Source organism: Vicia villosa, linkage group LG6 (assembly GCF_029867415.1).
Source record: "Vicia villosa cultivar HV-30 ecotype Madison, WI linkage group LG6, Vvil1.0, whole genome shotgun sequence".
Taxonomy (NCBI): Eukaryota; Viridiplantae; Streptophyta; class Magnoliopsida; order Fabales; family Fabaceae; genus Vicia; species Vicia villosa.
Genome location: NC_081185.1, coordinates 21,546,892 through 21,565,990, shown reverse-complemented (window position 1 = coordinate 21,565,990; position 19,099 = coordinate 21,546,892). Strand labels below are relative to the sequence as shown.

Sequence of the window (19,099 nt, the reverse complement as noted above, 5' to 3'; positions counted from 1 at the left end):
CGTCTGCTCCGTCCCGCCTTAAGCCCGTAAAAAACGAGCAGGGCGGAAAAGCCCGCCAAGTAAAACGGGCATAAAAATCATGCCCGCCCCGCCAAGATGGCGGGCGACGGACTTGCCCGCCTATTTTTTATTTATAATTTTTTTCATTTTTTAATAGATTAATGTAGTTTTTTTACCTTTTAATTAAAATTTTCACTTAATTTTTAAAACATTTTTTTATAAAAGCATTTTTAAACAAATTTTACTTATATATATATATATATATATATATATATATATATATATATATATATATATATATATATATATATATATATATATATATATATATATATATATATACACACAAATAATTGTATAAAATAAAATTATCAAGAATTGGAATCACTGTAATTAACTAAAAAAGGGCGGCTTTAAGGTGAGACGGACTGAACGAATAGGCAAGATAGGTTTTAGCGGGGCAAGCTTTGGCGGGTGGCGGATTTTGGTGGGGCGGACTTTCAATAATTAATTTATCCTTCAATATATATTTTTTTAACTTCAAAAATATAACTTTTCTTTCAATAATTATTTTATTCTTCAATAATGTATTATTTTTTAATTTCTCCTTCAATAATTAATTTATTTTGCTTACTTATTCAAACAAAACGATATTTATAAGAAAAGAACATATTAATAGAACGACAATAAAAAACTTATCATTCAATTCCTACCATAAGTGACTACTAGTGTGATATCCGTGCGTTCCCACAGCATCCGTTCTGGCACTTTTATTTTATTCAATATTGTATTTTTTTACAGAAAAAAAAATTTATGTAATTATTATTATGATGTATTTCGTTCGGTAAAGATACATAATAAAATTAAAAATGAAATTGATAAAGAATAAAATATATATGTTGTAGTATCAAAATTATAAGTGTTTGTACGGGTACTCATTCAGGCATGCTAATATTGGGGGAATATGGAAATTAAATAAAACAATTTTAAAGCAATTGTTTTATAACACATAATACAAAGAAATTATTGTTTTTAAATAAAAGAATAATGAAGTGTTATTTTATTAGTATGCAATAAGAATTGGGAAGATCAATAAAGAATACACAACACAGTATCAATTGTCCAATGCAATAAACTTAGTCACATTTACTTTCAATGTATTAACATCGTTTCCCGTTAATATTCAATATTTTAATTAATAACTCTAAGTTTCTGTTAATATTCAATAGTTTGATCAATAATGTCATGTTCCCGTTAATATACAATATTTTGATCAGTAACTTCATGTTTCCGCTAATATTAATATTTTGATTAGTAACTTCATGTTCCTGTTAATATTCAATATTTTTATTAGTAACTTCATGTTCCCGTTATTAGTAGATTCATGTTTCCGTTATTATTCAATATTTTGATCAGTAACTTCATGTTCCCGTTAATATTCACTATTTTGATCAGTAATTTAATATTCTCGTTAATATTCAATATATTGATCACTAACTTCATGTTCCCGTTAATATTAATTGATTAAAATTAATTTATAAATCAAATATATTATTCCATATATAAAAATATTTGAATCAATCGTATAATTATTCTTATATATAAATAATTTTGTTTTGGAATTATCTATAAAAATATTTAAATCCATTGATAACATATTCTTGTTATTATTCAATATTTAATTAAATATGTTAATATCAGTACCATATACGCGTACCATATAAGTACTCGTGTGTATCCTTACTATATTATTTCGTATTTTGATGAAATTGAGCCGTTAAAATTTTAATTTTAATTCTCGCTATTTTATATTATATATATATATATATATATATATATATATATATATATATATATATATATATATATATATATATATATATATATATATATATATATATATATATATATATATATATATATATATATATATATATATATCGCACATTTAGATTGAGAAAAATAAAAGGTATTAGTAAAAGATTAAATTTGGGTTAAAATGGGAAAGATCAATTATTTGGCTTAAAACTAATAACTCCATTTCAATATTTTAATGCCGAGTTGTTTCATAGTCTTCTTCAACATGACGATGCCAACGCAGTTCTTAACACTTTAGTGACCGAGTGCTGCAAGATACTATGCCTTGGTGATTGGATCTGACTGGTATGTTTATGATATATATATATATATATATATATATATATATATATATATATATATATATATATATATATATATATATATATATATATATATATATATATATATATATATATATATATATACCTTAAACTTACATCTAAATGGTGATGGAGCCTGAGAAGGCCCACCAAAAACCTGCTTGAAAGATGTTAAAATTTATGCTTTTGGCAATTGTAAATTGATTCAAACAGATTACTTGCTTGTTGTAATAGAAGACCTGCTTGAAAAATTCAATGGACAGAATAAAAGAAATGGTTTATTGAAACAATTTTGCAATTTGTACACCATTATTCACCTTTTCTAATGTTTATATACAACTTGGAAAAAATGGAAATTACAAACCACAGTCCATGTTAACTACAGTGTTGTCTAATAGCAGCTATAATGAAATGGATTTGAACAAAGTGCTAGCTATTAAGTAACTACAATAGCAGCACTTTGAACAATCAATTATTTTCCGCGATTAACAACACTGGTTAATTATTCTTGAGACTTTGTGTACATTTTCATGACCAATGATGATAAGATAGAATGCAACTATGGAGTTTAAAAGGTAAGACATCCTTTGGCTTTTATACCAGGAGCAGTAGGACAAGTAGCCAAGGGGCAATGATCACTTTCGTCAAGACCCCACCAAGGTGGACCAGAGATATTGTAATAATGAAGCGGAAAACAGAGTAACACACCCATGAAAGCAATACCAGCATCCATCGCAACTGAGAGAATGTAAGTGTGTCTAACCCACCATGTCTTGTGTAACACCCGTATTTTTAAATTATTAGATAAATTGAATTTTAGTTAATTATTTAATTGAAATTTAGTTTATGAATATTTTTTAAAATAATGGAGTAAATGAATAAGAAGAGAATATTGGATTATTGAGAAATTGTGAAGAAAATAATTGGGCTTATGGTGTAATGTTAGTAAAAGAGGGGTGCTATTTGGTTAGGCCTTTTACTAAGTTGTGTTCATTTTTATTTTATTTTCATAAAATAAGAAAAAAGCCATTTGGGGAGAAAAGGGAAGAATGTAACGCCCCAGACTGCTTTCGGGATGATCGACTGGCCCCACAAACCAACACGGGTCTTTTCAGCATGCTTTGACCTCACTCGCACGCTTCCTGGGAAACTTCCCAGAAGGTCACCCATCCCAATACTACTCCAAGTCAAGCACGCTTAACTGTGGAGTTCTTATGGAATGAGCTACCGAAAAGAAGATGCATCTTGTTAGTATAGGTAGTACCTATCAATCCTTATAAGACATCTTTCAACCATGCAGTCTCATCCCTGCACAGCCTCCGGATCCCTCTCGTTCTGATGTGGCGACCACCCTAGCCCCCATTGGCCTCAGGTGTTCCATGCGGTGCAACCACCCCTCGCCTTTTTCGGCCTCAGGAACACGTGAAAGAGCAAAGGAGAGAAGAAGAAGGGGGAGAAGGGAACCTTCAAGAACATCCATCGAGGTAATGGGGGACTCTTCCTTTTAGTATCTCTTATGTGGTCTTAAGGGATAGGTAGATTGATGTATGGTTTGGTTCAATTAGATATTGGGATTGTTAGGTTAGGGTGTGATAATTTGGTTTGAATGGATGAAAATTGTGTGAACTATTTATTTGATTAATAATGAGTCTAAATGATGTTTGGTGGTGTATGATTGAATGTATGATGGTTGTATGCCTGTATATGCTGTTTAAACTCGATTTTGGACTGGAAATAGATGGAATCGCAGGGTCTGTCGCAGACCTGAGATTTGGTAAAATCGCAGGTCCGCTAAGCGGAGGGGGGTCCGCTGAGCGGAGGACTCGACTTGGTTAGCTTCTGTCTAACGTCGCTAGAGGTCCCCTGAGTGGAGGTCTGAAGGAATTCGCTTCTGCCTCGCGTCGCTGAGCGAACCTTGTTGTGCGAGAATTTTTCTAAAACTTTAAAATGGCGTATCTTTTGATCCGTGAATCTTTTCTTAGTGCCATTTTGGGTGTTGTGCAAGTAATTAAATGTTTTATATGATGAATGAGGAATATGGGTAGTGTTCGACTTTATTTCTTTAAAACTCGATTTAATTACTTGTTGAGACTTAAACATCGTGTGCATGTGAAATGTGTATGACAATGTATTTGATGTGGTGAGGAATTGGCTATGATTATTATTATGATTGTGATGAATGCATGACTATTTGGATGATGTTGGAAACATGTACATACTTATTTGGTGATGTGGTGTTGAGATGAGTTATTCATCGTGATCGATGATGTTTTTAAGTATGATATGTGTGTCCATTCATTCATATGCATTCGGTGATGGATCCCGGTGAAGTTTGGATCAAATGGTGGACATATTTCCCATTGTGCAGAAATTGTGTCGGTGGGCCGTATCTCGATGAGGCGTAGATCGGTCAGGTGGATTGATTCCACGGTTTATTGGTACCACATGCATAGTGTCAGTTGTGTCATATGCATTCTGTTATATCATGATTGGATGAATTTATGTGTTACGTGGTGTAATCTATGATTGTACGTATTGATGAATAATAGTTGTGAATCTGAATATGTATGATTGGGTGAACGATATATTATGATGCTTGTTTCTTATGAATTGCATAATATTTACTAATTGAGAATGTGACTCACCCTTACATGTTGTCATTTTCAGATTGAGGAGTAGCGGCATTAGTGCTCGGTGAGGATGACTCGTAGAGTTTATTCGTTTATGTTGGGTCGTGTCGGTCATGCTCTGATCTTGTAACACTGGGGGACAATAGTTATTGAGTTTTAAGAGATTACTCTATTTTATTTGGTGTTGGATTATAATTCCATTTGGTTGTATTGACGATGTTTCTTATTTCGCTGTGATAAACATGATTATGTTTTGGTAAATCGTTTCCTAATGAAGCATGACTTTGACCATGGTTAGTTTATTTGTTTTAAATAATTGTGGCACCTTTGTGTTTATATTTTTACTCTGATTATTTATTTAAATTGCCGCAGGGTTTAGAAGGGTGTTACATCTTGTACTTTTTGTAAATATAGAAATGGAAGAAAATTCCAATAGCTCCCCATGAAAGATAATTCACGGCTCTAGCTGGTGGTATACTCGCGCCACCTACAAAAGCAAGTGGCAGGTGGATGAGTTCAATCCACTTGTGGTTCGGATATTTGTGAGCTAGGAACCAAACCGGAACAGGCGTAAGTAAACCGATGAGGAAAAACCAGTTCATTCCAGGGTAAATTTCATCCTTGGTGAACATTCTCTGCGGTCCTATTACTCCCTATATGTTTGAAGCATTCTAAAACACATCATCACCGGGACAAGTCCGAGAACTATCTTCTGGCAACAATGTTGCGTTACATATGTTTGGAATACTTGTTAGAAGCCACCATGATGTGGCAAAGTTTGCACATGTACCAGCCACGGTTCCTTCCAACTGTACTATGAACATAGATCTCGGGGGAAATTTCATGTAGTGGCCTAATTTGAACTCACGAATAAAAGTAAGTGCTTGTGTCATGCTGATGTATCCGTAAGTCTTGAAGGCAACATTAGCAAGAGGCTTTTCGGGGTAAAGGTACCCAATGATCAACTTTGTGATCACATTTAGCCCAGGTTGTTGTATTAAAAAGTAGTAACATGTTTTAGCTTCCTTTTTTAGGGGCCCTTACAGACAAGCCTGAGGGTTAAGAAAGAAAAACTTACCATGTTTGTTGTTGCTTGAATGACACCAATTGGCAAAGTGAAAACCAATAGCTCAAAAGCTATGTTTTCTGATTTAGGATACTTTTCACAATTGTCTATTCAGGCAAACATAAAAAAAGTTAATGGAAAAATACTTGTATTATTGTATATAAAAAAGGATAATTTGTATCTTAAGATAAAAGTTAATAGAAAAAGATGTGTACTGTTGTATAAAGAAAATGACAGTTTGTATCTTAAGATCTAGCATGAAAATGGCAACTCTGTTGAGGCAACTCTATTGATATGCTACATAAATTGCGTTGACAAAATCTACAGTAAATAACAGTGTCTCTTTTATGCTATATGCGTGCATGCCTCATAACGTGTAATTACTAATTAGCCCTACCATGTGACTTAGGTTGTCATATGACTTCACATGATTATTATCAACACACCAACATGCAAACAGTCACCAAAGCAATCCTCTTAACCTATTAGTATTGCAATTGTAGCATAACTACAAAAATTACCACGGATAACCAATTTGATACTAAAGTGAAGACAATTGGTCTTCTTTTTCTCCCCCATAACAACATTTGCCTCTTGCCTATTTTCTAATAGATATTGTATAGACTTTAAGAAGGATTTGAAAATTTATGCAAGAAATGTGAAGAGTGTAAATTGAAAATGATGATCACAGAAAAAAAATGCAGACAAATATACCTCCACAGTCTGGATTCTATGAGCCTTCCAATCAACAATTCCTCCAAACTTAGAAACAACTTCCTTGACAAATTCAAATGGAGGGGTGGTATCAATAAGGCCTCTTTTTACATTAACCACCTTCATTTGAGAGGGTGAGTTAACTGCTCCAGTAACCATCTTTATTTGATTGTGATCATTTAATAAATAATTCGTTTTAGAAGAAGAAGCAGAAAGTCTAATCTCATTATCAGAAGCAGCATTAGTAACATCAACCTACAATTCATTTCTTCAGTTCGACAAGCATTATTCCTCTAGCAGATTTTGTATCCCCATACTTAGATAGCTGTTCATTATGCCTACAAAATCATTTTAAAAAATGTCACAAAACCATTAAAACAAAAACAAACAAAAAAAATACTTTCAAGGGTACTTTCAAGTCCTTCACTAAAATATCCACAGCTTTAGCTCGATCTTGGCTGCAACATTTTTTCTCTAACTTAACATTAAACCAACAACACAAAAATCGGCAAAGCAACAAGCAAATTAGAAAAGAGTATCACAAGTAACCTACTTGTCATTAAAGTTGTGCTAAGAATATTAAAGTGCTGATTGTAGATAGGCTATGGATACTCAAATTATGTGCATTTTATTCTGGAGCTTATCTACACCGTGGCAAAAGTTTATAAATTGTAACAGATCAACATTGGATATGGATAAATGCAGTAGACTATAGTGTGTGAGAATAACGTACAACGTAAATATAAATTGATTGCATCACTAAGATAGCCACTTCCAGGATTTCTAGTCAGAAGTGATGAAATAGGAACAAACTTGAATTTGATTGCTTCAAGATTAGAAGGGACTGTCTGAAGCCAATTTGAGTGATTGTGCTTGTACACATCTCCTCCTCTTCTAGAGCAAATATTAGTCAGGCCCTGTTCCAAAATAAAGCAATATATTACGTTTTCAACCTAGGAATTTCACTTATTCCAAATGGAAAATATTTCTCATTAGGAGCTTACGTCCTTGCTCGATGTTTCTGAAATACTGGTAAACTGCGTTGTGTTTGATTGCATTACACAATTAAAGACCTTGGGAACCTAAATAAATAGAGAGATTGCATAAGCATTAAGCAGAAACAAAAAAGTATACGCTGAGGTTACAAAAGATAAATCACAATACCTTTTGTTTGTTATCTTCCGTCTTCCTCTGTAATGAAGAAGAACTTCTTACATCCGAAAATAAAAAATCTCCAAGATCCTCTAAATGTCTTCTGATATCACCTGGAGGAATCTTGGATGAATGTCTTTGTTTGACACAAATTACATCTTGACCTCCAACAGCCACGCCTACTACTATGTAAGTACCATATGTCTGGATGAACCTGCCTAACAAACCCAATCAACATCATATACTCAACAACCCAAAATTACACATCATTCAAACCGTTAAGTTCAGTTACCATGTTAGATTGTTTCACTTACAAAGCATTCTAACATTAAATTCAATTCAATATCAAGAAAATTAATGGAATGCAGAGACATGTTATTTACACTAAAAAAACACAAATCCCATGATCTGTTCGTGTATAAAATATTTCGGTCTAATGTTGGTGTACATCTCTTTCAAATAAAAAGCCACCAAAGCAAGTAGAAAACCAAGTATACTACGACATGTCAAAAAACCAAGTAGAAAAAGTAAGCCGATACGAGAAATTTACTTACCATAATGGAATTCAAACGGTTCTTTAGATTTAAACCCAGAGGGACTTAAACACGATGAAAGATCGCCCATCTCTAGTTGTTGTGGATGTTGTCTCCTAATTCCTGAATGCATACGTCACAATGATATTAATCCAGGAATTGTAAGATATAGGTGAAAAAAATACAAGACACGCACTTACTTGCCGGGAACTTTACCATTCTCTATTTGGGTAGAATTAAAGCACATAATAATAACAATCATATCCACTCTCAGTAAAATGATGCATACAATTAACACATACGGAGCAGGACACAAAGTCGAAACATCACAACAATATTTTGCTTTTCTTTAATAGCATACACGAGGCCGAGACCTGAAAACATAATCAAAGCGGGATGGATCAACTTCTTTATGTAGCTGATGCAGCTTCTGCTCAGATGCATCACCAAAAGAATCGGGAGAAGTGAGGCGGACATCGTAGCCTGCAATGGAAAAGTATTAACAGAGTAAATTTCAATCCAATTCAAGTGAACTCAATCAAACATTAGAACTGTTACGGAATTGAGAAATTATCATAAAACCTGATTGCGAATTGAGAAATGCAGCTTCTGCTCAGATGCATCACCGAAAGAACCGGGAGAAGTGAGGCTGACATCGTAGCCTGCAATGGAAAAGTATTAACAACGTAAATTTAAATCCAATTCAAGTGAACTCAATCAAACATTAGAACTATTACGAAATTGAGGAATTATCATAAAACCTGATCGCGAATTGAGAAATTATCGTAAAACCTGATCGTGAATTGAGAAATTATTGTAATACCTTACTGTCGCTACCGCGAAAATTAACAGAGTCGCCACTAACATATTTATCCTTAAAAGGAAGGGAATGCCAGCAAACCACAAAACAAAACAATGGTCTCACGACCAGAGAAAAGGGTAAGGGAGTCGGTTACGCGAGGGGAAGGTGTTAGCACCCCTCGCGCCCATCGTACTCGATGGTATCCATGCCTGTGTCTAAATCTATGGGTGTGTAACAAATCTACGCTAATCTGGACTAAAATGAATGCAGAATGTTGGGAAAAGAAAGGATTATGCTCGCACGGGCCCTACCCCGCTGCCTACGTATCTGTTTTGCAGAATCAGAGCTACCGTAGCTCGGCTAACTAATTTCTGTTTGTTTTGTGTTTTTTAGGTGAACGAGTTACATTCACACTCCGCTGCTCGACCTTTGGAGACTTATGCTTGGGAATGGAGCGGAAATAACAAGCTCTTAAGAAAAGAAAATCAAAGAGTGTGGTTTGTGTTTTAAAAGATGCATGAGGAAAACCTAAGCTAAAGGGGGAAAGCTTGCTACCTAATGTTATCATACAAAGGGTACAAGTCTAAGCTAAGCTAACAACCTACGAGAAAAAGGGGAAGCAAACAATGAGCACACAAACGAGCATCCGCTCGTAAAGCAAACAAACCAACGGTACTGACCGAGTGGTAGAAAAGCGGTCCCGCCATAGCCAAGGGGAGCAGCTCAACCCAAGTCAACCAAGCATTAGACCTCGCGAAAACGATCGGGCCATAGACAAGAAGGCGGACCCCTCTCAGCAACCAAGCCGTCACGGATCGTAAAGGAAAACGGTGCGTGCGTACACCGAGCATCAACGTCGAGCGACGCGAGCTATAAGAAAGGCGGGGGTCCGGCTGCATGAACCCTTTTCCTGACATACTCGATAACAAGATCTTGTGCAGGTTCAAAAGCGAGCCACGCGTAGCGTGCGCATACTAAACAGACTCGATGAGACTAGGCGGGGGTTGATTACTAACCCTTTCCGCGTGCCTTCCAAGAGGACTTAACGGAGTGCCATATAGGACTTATTACACCGTGACTCCCTGCCGCAAAGCACAAATGTAAACACACCAACAAAAACAGAGCCTCTTTCGAGGGCTTGGCCAGATGCATGTCTAGGTCCTACTTCTCATGTTACAGGATGATGCGGAAAGCGGTAAAAGGGACCAGGAGACAATACCGAACGGATAGCAAATCCGCAGTGAGCTAGCAAGCGTAAGCAGAGAAGAAGCTTCACGTAATCTAACATCCATCAAAGCCAGGAGTCCAGCATAAGCATCAAAGCGATGCGGTGTGAAAATAAATCACAACCGCTATGTGGTGCGTATCAAACACAACCACACAAGCAACCTGCAAGAGAAAAGCAAGCCAGACGATACAGGAATATACATCTCAATGAATGAGAGATCAGGTGAATCGCATCGGTAATAAGTCCGTGTCCCACAAATAAAGTGGAACACAACACAAATCAAGTCGCATCAGGAGTGAATTCGTGTCCCACAAATAAAGTGGAACACGAAGCAATCAAATCACAGTCGAACCCTCTCAAAGTACCTCGCGCATCTCAGCAAACAAATCAGTAATAACAAGGAGACACACACCCGCCATAGAAAATACTAGTAATTAAATTCTAAGTAAATTCTAAAACAAAATCTAACAAGATTAATTGTTTTTTTATGACATTTTTATCTAAGAACTATAACTAACTATGAAATAGAACAATTAAATTCTAACAAGCAAAAGATACATGTTTTTTATTCATTTTAAGACGAATATAGAAAATAAAATCTAATTCTAACTAGAAAAGATTACATGTTTTTGATGTTATTTTTTATAATGTCAAAAATCTAACAAAGTGAAATTGTTTTCATGTTTTTACTATGCTAAAAAAAAATGGAAAGCAAACTATTTAAAACAATTAAATCTAACATGAGTTTATGAGTAACTCAGGGGGTGAAATGTGAAATTATGGTGTACATAGTGAATTAGACGCAGGCCCTAAAGTATTGCAGGCCCAAACTCGGTTTTTTTGTAGCAATTAGCAAAAAGAAGGTGCGTGGGCTCATTCTGGGGGTGTGAAGTGAATTCGTGAGCCCAATGGAGTTGAATTGATCCATTTCATGTTTCAATTTTCAGAAATCAGTATCAAACATGTTAATCCTATATTATTATTCAAATTAAATTCTCAATTAGTCCTAATTAAAAACAATTACTCAGATTAAAACTAGGATTAAGAACAAAAGGGATTAGGTCAAGAGATGTGACCATTGCAATTTCCTCTTCTTCACGTGCGAGCGAGGCTTCTCCTTCCTTCTCCGATTCTCCTTCCTTTAACCACGGCGGCGCGACTGCGATGGAGATGTTCGTCTCCGATCAAAACCTCCGCCCTGCACTACACCGCCTTCTTCCTCTCAATCTTTCCGATTCACATCTCCTAAATCTCCGATTGCAGGCCTCCGTCCACTTGTTCCATTCGTATCTTGGATTCGGTGATGGAGATGTTGCGATGTTGATGATTTTCGGTTGAAGCGTAACCGAGTTTACGTATGAAAGCTTTGAATCTGGAAATTGATGAAGATTTGGTGATGATTAAAGTGTGCGGAACAATGTATCAGTGATGATGACCTTTGAAGATTCGAGGAAGGTGCTGATACAATGATGAAAGGATTGAAGCTATGGCCGATTTGCGATGATGTCGGTAATGAGAAATTGAAGTAAGCGTTAACGCCAATCCCTAATTTCTCTTCTCTGATTCACACTCTTTCGTCTTCTGCTATTGATGGAGATTTTCTGTGAAACTTGTTCTCAGTCTTTTGCGATGATTGGAGGATTGAAGAATGGTTATGGATATTGAAGGAGATGGAAGAAGATTGAATGAAGAGGTGATGAAGATGAAGATGCAGCGATGAGGATTCAAGAGCCACCCCAAAGTTTGTTACGTTTTCTGTTATCGGTGAGTTCAATCTCCTTTTTTTCTGTTATCTCTTTTCAGATTTCTGTTATGAATTTTTGCTAGCAATTTCCCTGAACCTGTTCCCTTTTATGCTGCTGAGTTGTTACGATACAGGGTACCTCACTTGTGACTTGGCTTGTGGTACTTCGGTGCAACACGGTTTTGAGCTTGGGTCGGTTTCGTTGTATTGGAAGCTGCAAGGCGGTTTCATTTGAAGTGCAGAGAGACATGGTGGCAATTGGCATAACATGAGAATGGGATCCTTTAGCATAGGCTTTTTCTTTTGTCTTTCAAATGGTTTTGTAATCGATTCAAATGAATAGGGGCCTCTGATTTTCTTTATGTAAGTCTGTAATGGGTTTGAAGTGATCTTCTTGTAATGAACATTTGCAGTGAATTTTGGATGGTATAATATATTTGGATTTGACCTTATAATTTCCTTTGAATGAATGAATGGACTTTTGAATATTTTTTATAATGAACTTTGTAAGTATGGTGAATGATATTGAATGATGAACTTGAATGAATATTCTTTTAGTGATTAAATTTCAATCCACTTGCGAACTTCAATGGACCCCTAATTTAATTCAATCTCTGATCCAAACCAAACTTGTACGATAAGTCACCAAGAAATTTGAAACTAAAATGACGCCTTGAACACCATATTCTTCTCAAGCCCATAATCTTATACCATGACTTGTTCCTTGGCAATTCACCTTACAATCATGTTGACTTAATGACCTCGAACAATAGAAACTCTTTTAGCTTTTTTTCTTGATTTTCAAACGACGAGATAAACGCCATCCATAACTTATAGCAAAGAGAAAGAGGGCAAATTTTGGGGTGCAACAGCTGCCCCTATTCAAACTTCTTGAACCTGACGAGTGAGAAACGAAAGTTTCGAACCGTTGAGGTGGAAGGAGATTGAATACCAGAATGAACTCGAAAATTTGCGCTCTTGATCAATAGAAGATTCCATCTTTAAATAAGAAGGAATGTACCACCCTGCAGGCAAGGAGAAAAAACTTCAATTGACCTGGATAATTAAATAAGTTCCAACTTGCGATAAGAAGGAACAAGCAACCCCATTACTGAGGGAAAAACTTCAATTGGTCTGGGCACCAAGAGAAGGTCGACATCTTCGGTTGATCTGAGTATCAAAGCGAAATAGACGTCTTTGGCCGATCTGAATATCGGAAATAAGAATGTCTTCAACTGATCTGGGGACATCAGGACTGAGCAGACATGTCTTCTTCTGGCGAAAATAAATCGTCAGGTGGGTGGATATCCTCAACTGATCGGAACCATCAGGAATGTGTCCTTCTACTGATCTGGGGGCATCAGGAAGGAAAATGGATATCCTCAACCGACCTGGGGGCATCGGGAATTTTAAAGAATGCTTTCAACTGATCTTGGGACATCAGGACTGAGCAAGCAAGTCTTCTTCCGACGAAAATAAATCGTCAGGTGGGTGGAAGTCCTCAACTGATCGGAAACATCAGGATTGTGCCTTCTACTGATCCGGGGGCATCAGGAAGAAAATGGACCTCCTCAACCGATCTGGGGACATCGGGAATCAAGATTGTCTTCAACTGATCTGTGGACATCAGGACTGAGCAGACATATCTTCTTCTGAACGAACTAAATCGTCAGGGAATGGACATTTCCGACTGATCTGGGGCATCAGAGGGCTTGCTCCTTCGGAAGATCTTAGAGATCCGGAGGCGGTTCTTTCAACTGAACTGAATTTCAGGATAAGAACAAATATCCTCAACCGATCTAGGGACATCGGGAATAGGAGTGTCTTCAACTGACCTGGCGATATCAGGAATAATAGACAATCCTCTTCTGATGAATTAAATCATCAGGAGATATCTCCGACTGATCTGAGGCATCAGTGGGCTAGCTCCTTAGGAAGATCTTGGGAGATCCGGAGGCGATTCCTTCAACTAATCTGGATATTAGGATAGGAACAAATATCTCTTCCGAACTGTGTACGCTGGGGAAAGAATGCCTTTAAACTGATCTGGACATGATGCCAGAAAATAAGTAGGACAATCTTCATCTGAAAGACAAAGTCAATCAGGTAGACATCTCCATCTGATTTGATGATATCAGTGGCTTGCTCCTTCGAAAGATCGACAGAGATCCGGAGGCGGTTCCTTCAACTAATTTGAATTTGAATATTAGGATAGGAACAGATATCTCTTCCGAACTGTGTGCGCCGGGAATGGAATGTCTTCAATGGATGAATTGACAACCCTCTTCTGATCTCAATATCAGGATAACGCCCGTAATGATTAGGCGAATATTGCTCTCTGGGGGAGCATTTGAAACTTGATAACTTTCCTGCAGAAAGAAACAGATATGATATGATTTATGCATGATGCATGCATGAATGTTTATGGAATAATGTTCCCAAGAAGGCAGACGCTATACGCTTTTGAGAATGCTATGCAAATGATGCATGATTCGAACGTTGCTTGGGGATACAACGGAGGAGCACTGATTTGCTGAAGAAGTCCTGGAGAGAATATGGAACTTTGCGTGGAGGACAAGATGAGTGACCAGAAGTCACAACTGCGAGCTGGCAAAGATGGATCAGAAATCTGCTGGAGACGATCAGATCTAGACGCGAGCTCTGATTGGGGAATAAACCCTGCTTGGGGATATGAACATCCCAATTAACTGCTTGGGGAATACCCTGGCAACTTCACTAGAGAAGCAAATTCTCGACACCCTGGGGATGTGGAGATAAGAGCAAGTCATGGAGATAACTCTGATGGGGAGTGACAAACTTGCTGGTGTAGAACGTGTTCCGCTGGGGAAGTCCTAGATGAGAACAGATCCTGCTGAGGATGCATGTGAATCTCTGCTGAGGAAAGACTCAGTGGGGAAGATGAATACTTCTGCATAGTGGTCCACTGGGGAGATGAGAGATCCACTGGGGATAAGGAACTTAGCATCAGAACCTCTTGTTAAGATCACTCCACTAGGGAATAAGATGACTCTCCTGGGGAAAACAGATCAATAAGTTGGGGAGAGAAACGCTCTACTAGGGAAAATGAGGAGCTCGGGCAAGGAACCTCATTAAGAGCTTGCTGGGGAATGAAATACCATTCAATCATGATTCTAATGGGGAGAAGACATTCCACCGGGGAATAAGACTTCTGAAGCACGGAAATTGCATCGAGATGTGCTTTGCTGAGGAGATGAGAATCTTGGAACAAAGAAAAACCTTGTCTGAATGTACTCAGCTGGGGAATGAGAATCTCTCACTTGGGGAGATCCGCCAACGCATCGACATGATGCACTCGAAAGGATGTACCTGCTAGATAAACAGATGAAAATGCCCCAGGACATAACATGTAATATTTGCATGGTTTCCTCACATGGAAGAGGATAGTGATGCTCACCCACAATGGGCAAATGCAAGAGCAAACAGATTATCAGACATCTGAGCTTGAAACTTTCCAAACAAGCAGGATTCACGAGTTGACAAGCAAGCAGTGATTAGAACACCAAACAAGTACTGTTCGGAGCATTAAACAGGCATTGACTTTCCGAGAGAGTGCCACCAGGAAATGGGCTAAAGGGGTCAACCAAGTGTTGACTTCAAAGGGACCAAACAAGCACTAGCTTTCAAAGAATTCTGCAGATTCTCATTGATTGTGAGGATGCCAACAAGTAATGGACTTTCAGTCTCTGATGAATGTTGAGGATGGCGATCCTAACTTCCCGAAGGTCTTCGAATTCATAAGTTGTTTAGCTCACACCTGAACTTTAAACTGAACACCTCCTGATGAGGATGAAATGCCAATGCATAGTGCCTTGCCCCAGCCGGTAGGGACTCTGAAGAAATTTGCCTCATTAGGAATTTTTGAGATATGTGCTGTCATAGCCAACCTGCCCCAGTATCCTGAACTTTGGAACCACGGCCCTGCCTGACCTGTATTGGAGGTAGCTTCAACTATGCTTGAGTGAATGCCCGTGATTGCTTAGCACTTTGAGAGATTCTTCAAATTTTGACCTGATTGCCTCAGATTGAGTGAAAACTTGCTCGACAAAGTATTCAAACGCTTTTGTGCCTCTGAGGGTGATCAGACTTTGAAATACTGTTGCCTCTACTCAACGGAGTTCTAAAGACAACTTGTCCTTCGGGAGGATAAAACTTTTCATCTGAAGTTCATTGCGTAAACTTTCTTGATATTCAACATTTGTTCATATGCAAAGAATGTTTATTATGAGAAATAGACTTCTAATGCAAAGAGTATGTTTGTCTTGAAGTTTATAGAAACTTTTTGAAAGGATGTCGTAACATCGAGTTTTTATGAAAGAAAGATGGTGTGATACCAACTCAAGCATTTAGCGGATCTCCTAGAAGTCAGCTTATCGTATTCTCATGTATAGTCTGCTTTCGAATTAACCCATGCTTCAGTTAGGACTTTTAAGGGTTGTAACGTGGCCAGGTTCACGGTTTTTTTAGAAAAAAGGATTTGTAGGCTCAAATTATTTGGTGCCCACCCCCTTCGTGATGTTCTCCAGTCCTAAGTTCAGTTAACTTGACACGAGGATTCATCTTTCAAGAGGAGTCTGGAAATGATTGAGGAATTGATGAGGTATCTGGAAACGGTAGTCACTTTACCTTTCGTTTTGGTGTCTGATCACACGACTTTGTTCTTTTGATAAGGATTCTTATTTTGTAATCCTTGTTTGCTTTGCTTTGCTTTTTTTTGTTTCCCTAACTTTTGCCTGGACAAATTCTTTTGAATTTTGATTTGGATGTCCAGCGGGATGCCCTAATTTTTGCCTAAGTCACATGTTTTTGAGTTGTTGACTTAGCGGGCTTTTTCTTTTTTCATTCTTTTTTTCCTCTTTTTTTTGAACAAGTCGTGTGATCCGGAATCTCTGATTTGTTGGAAGTGATTGTGACTGCCTGAGTCTTTGATTGATGAAGAATTAACATTGTGGTATCGTCATATTTTGACTTCTTGATATGAGGGATAAACCACAACGGCTTTGATGTCAGTCTCGACCTCCTGATATGAGGGATAATTTTGATGTCTCGACCTCCTGAGGTGAGGGATAACCGTTATGGTTTTGACTTTCCTCAATCTTTTCAAAGATAGCCATTGTTGTATCTTCAGATGTGTATTCCTGATGAATTTTGAATGCTCGATCAGGTTAACTGAACACTACCCGCCCCTGGGTTGAATGTGAGGGTTTTTTCGTATAGAAAAGAAACTCCTACTTCGAAGGCTCAGAGGGGTTAACGAAGGTTTCACTCCCTTATATCTCCAGTGTTTGGGAATTTGAAACAATGCCTGTACATCATCGACAGGGTTTTACTCAAAAGCATACCATTTGAGGTTCTTGGTATTATGTTCATCATTCTCCCTACAGAGTTATCATGCTTGGTTAACAAGAGTTAGGTATCACAAAAAGCATAGAAAACATATATGAGCAAAAGCGAATGGATTTTTTCAAGACAAACATATCCAATGCATTATGATTATAGTTCAAAAATAAACAGGTTTTACATACAAACATAATTTAACAAAGCAAGAAAGCTTAAACATGAACATGCATGATGATTCAGCAGTTGCCAACATTGAGGAGATTCTCTCCGTATGGACTTAATGCTTCAGAAGATCCGTCGAGTCAAATGAGAACTTCAATTCTGGCCTTCAGGCGCGAATGTGATAACCTTTGAGTCAATTAGATCTTGAACCTTTTCTTTGAACGGATGACAATCCTCAATCAGATAATCATGTGCCCCAGCATGGAGAACACACCAAGCATCAACATATGTTCCTGTAGAACACTGTAGATTACTTCACGGAAGAAGATTTTGGCGAGGCTATATGAAAGTTGTAAGTGCTCAGCTTTAGGGATTTGAGATGTGCCAGTGGTACACAAACTCAAGATACAAGGCGTCTTGCTTATCCCTCGGTCGGGAGCCCCAAATATAGCTGCTAGATTAGTAATCACCATCATGAATGGAAGAAAGTTTGTATTACTATTGGAGAACAACAATAATCTCTTCTGTTTGGCCATCAAAGTCATTACTTGGAACACACAACAATTGTTGGGAAGGAAGCCTCTGGAAGTACCAATTGCAAGTGGTTCTCATGAGTTACTCTTCGAGGAAGAATAAACATTCTACTTGCGGAAGATGAAATGGGATTTACCAGTAGAAACCATTATGAGTAAACTCAAACATCTATGTATCGAGCAAATCCTGGACTTTTCGTACTTTAACACCTTGTAAGGCTTGACATTATGATCAAGTTCCCTAGAATGGAACACACCGAGTATTGTCATCACAATCATGAGAGCTATCTGTGGTTAGAAAGATCCAAAGCAACAAATCCTAACCAACCAAAATTCCAACAAGTAGTGAAGCAACTTGACATAAAGGCATGGGGATTACATTAGTTTGCTTCTTATACTCTTTCCAGCCTCTGTTGACAAGCAAAGGTTGTTGAAAAGGAAACTCCATGAGGAGGAGGTGACTCTGGATATGAAATAGAACCTTGAGAATAAGAGGTGTGCCCTTGCGGATCACTCTTGATTACTATCTGGCGGAATATTCTTGCGAAGTCACACGGAATTTGTAATGCTTTTAGGGATTCGAGCAATGCAAATGGTGCAATGCTCAAGATAGACAATGTCTTGCTTATCCCTCGTGCGGGAGCCCCAAGCAATTTCAAATACTTGTAGATCCTAACTGCATAACCAGGCGCTCCAGGATAGAATTCACAATTAGTGTCATCGTCATCAAGCAGCGGACTTGCAAACATCAATACAGTACGGAACTTAACCAGTTGAAAATAAAGCAACCATGGAAGCAAATGAGCATAAGACAAGTCTTCAACAAGAACCTCAACGGAGCTTTCCTCTTGATCACCCCACAAAGTTGTTCCATGAATGATCTTTGAACACACAGTAAGAATAAGTCGAGTCTGTGAGTCTGGTGAGAGTATCAAGTCTGAATAAGAAATCCTCAACTCTGAACACCTGTTATGCA

The 19,099-nt window shown here is 37.5% G+C and overlaps 1 pseudogene; it reads right to left on the bottom strand.

Annotated features, from left to right (window-relative positions):
• Positions 1 to 2,748: 2,748 nt before the first annotated feature.
• On the bottom strand, positions 2,749 to 6,749 carry LOC131613347 (oligopeptide transporter 1-like; annotated as a pseudogene).
• Between the last annotated feature and the right edge of the window lie 12,350 nt (positions 6,750 to 19,099).